Here is a 2,982-nt window from a genome sequence, read left to right as displayed (position 1 = left end):
TAAAGAGGCACCTAGCGGAAAAATACGAAGCTTGCAATTTGAGACATTTTTTTGATAATTTACAATTTCAAATGTATTAATTAATAAATATGTATCTGAAAACATTAAAAAGAAAAATATTTTTTATTTTAAGTCAAAGATAAACTTACGATTGTAAAAAATGTAATAAAATGTGAATATGTTGAATCAGATCGCACCCTATTATTACATATATTTTATGGTCATGTTTATTATTAAAATTAATTTATTAAGTTTTCTAAGCATCAAATAAGGGATTTTTGACTAATTCATAGTTTTAATATTTTTTATATCTATTTTAAAAAACATCGATTTTTATAAAAAAATATAAATGTGTATAACTTGAAATCCTTTTTATGTATATCAAATTATATATTTTTATAAATATAAATAAAATATTTTTATAAATATAAATTAAAAGGCTTAATCGCTATTGTCCTGAAAATGGGGATCCCCGTAAAAACAATATATGGATTAATAATCCCTTCTAGTAATACGTCAATTCTTGAGCACTTAATACCTACTAGAGAAAAGGAGGCCTTATCGAGTTGTCTTCTGATGCCACTCTGATGTCCAGGTAGAGGGGTGCGCCAAGCGGGGGTGCGAAATACCCGGGCAGCAGGATTCAGGGGTCGGTAAAAGAACGAAAATATTTTTTATTGATTTTATTTAAAAATATACGACGACAAAGGGCGCCAGAAAATGAGAATCATAAAGGTACGCCATTAAAAAAAAATACAATTTGTCTCATAACTCTGTTTTACGGACGGTAAGAAGGTCAAAATTGTGCCTCCTTAGTTCATCAATCACCTATTGTACGACATGATCTTCTTGGCTACGTGTTAAAACTGTGAACTAACAAGCTTCTCCCATTTAGCCGATGACAGCGCCTTCCGGCTTGTGCCTAAATCTTCTTGTTGGACAGTACACAACATATCGATTATTTTCAGTCACTTCCAGTAATAATTCAGAAATTTAAGGGTTGCTGTTATAAGTTGATGAAAATTAAATAATCATTTCAACTTTATTTTTTATATCTTTTATATTAATTCTACTAAATATATTTTTTATTTGGGGGGGTGGTGGCAAATTTGGGCATCCTTGGTGCAGCCCTGATTCTAAACACAAAAAACAAACATTTGTCTCAGCTTTGAATATCACTGGAAGAAGAATATCTATCTGCTAGTTACAAAATCATTTAATAAGTATTGTCTGCATTTTCGACTACCTGCTAGCACCTTAAGTGTCGGCCTATAGCGTCGTGGATCCAAGGCTCCTGGGTCTGACAAATACATATTTATTGTTTTTCAATTTGTGTTGAGTCAGAGTATGGGCTTAATATATTGAGCAAATGGCTAACATCCTTCTCTCGTAAAAAAATTTATTTATATGGTTCCATGATAAAACGGAACACGACAAAACAGAACATGACAAAACAGAACAATGACAAAACAGAACAACGATAAAATTTATCGTCCTATGATCCTATGATAAATGACCTTTCAGGAAAAATATAAATTTAATATTGAAATTGTCCTATATCTATTTTCAATAAGCCATAATAAATCCAATTATATACCTAATTTCTGCAATCCTAATCGCTAGAAAGCCTCAAATAAACGGGACTTGACTCGGTGTTGCCGGCAGGCTTAGGATAACTTATCTTAATCAATATAATAATATGTTAAAAATGATTGGGTGACAACGAAATAATCCTCCACTCTGTGGACGCCGATATGACGTCATTAGGATCGGACATGGTCAACACAAAATTCATGTGAGAAGACTATTACGGCCATGTCAGTATAAAAAAAAAACAAAACAGAGAAACCGAATGATGGATGTCAATGCAACTCTTCGTCTTTTCAAAGTAACACCGAAGCCACGACTATCAATTAGCAAAGGTGCAACAGTAAATTTCGCACCATTTTTTTTTTAAATCCAGAAGTTCTATTATTAACAATTTATTTGCTAAGCGGTTTCTGATTATTTTCATTAACATTAGAATTGGAAAGGTATATTATATTGTTTGTATTCATAATCAGATTGATAAAATATATATAAGATTTAAAAACAAATAAACAAAGTCTTTATTTTGTGTTAGCGGTCCGCAAAATATTTTTTATATTTTCACCGGTCCGGAAATATAAAAAGGTTGGTAATCACTGACTAATCCTAGACTACAGTAGATCGGAAGTACTTCGTTACGCTTGTGATGTGGGGTCGCATTTTTCCGACTGGATAAAATTCAAATACCATTTTAAATATTTATATCAACATTTATGTGTGATTGTATTTTTTCTACAATTCCTATTTTATATTCCCAGGTTTTCGTGTACTTAATGCTAAAAATATTTTTTTGATTCATGTTTTATATTTATATGTTCAAAAATATTCTATTAAAACATATTGGTTGGGCCATTTATGTTCCCATTCCACTCTTTATCTCCTCACCCACCTCCTAATCCCCAGTGTTATTGTCACCATGTATTGTAGCCATGAATTTACAAACAATAAATAAAATAGGGAGTAAGATCATGGTAACGCGCGTGTTTGAACATGTACCGTTTTAAAAAAAAAATCGGTTAGGTATATGTTCAAACACGCGCGTTAACATGATCTTACTCCCTACTTCATTTATCGTTTATAAATTTATGGCTACGGCCGTATGTTGTAGCTTAGCCACTGGGGAATGCCAATAGAAACGGCGTAATTAAAAAAAATACTACCTTATTCTTAGGTCAATAATTATTATAAAGCAAATATTATTCGTAGAATGTTTATCACATTTGAATGGTGAACGACATAGCTTATAATCAGTATCTTTAGAATTATCTTCAAATGTCTTGCCCATTTTTTGAATAATAAAATGCCTAATTCTTGTCAAATTTGGGATCACAAAGATTATAAAACATAATTTTTATCGTAAATATGTCACTATATAATGTTCACATTAAGTTTACT

Source organism: Rhyacophila brunnea, unplaced genomic scaffold (genome assembly GCF_057557595.1).
Source record: "Rhyacophila brunnea isolate RB1 unplaced genomic scaffold, BYU_Rbru_1.0 scaffold_21, whole genome shotgun sequence".
Classification (NCBI taxonomy): Eukaryota; Metazoa; Arthropoda; class Insecta; order Trichoptera; family Rhyacophilidae; genus Rhyacophila; species Rhyacophila brunnea.
Note: the sequence above shows the minus strand (reverse complement) of the source record.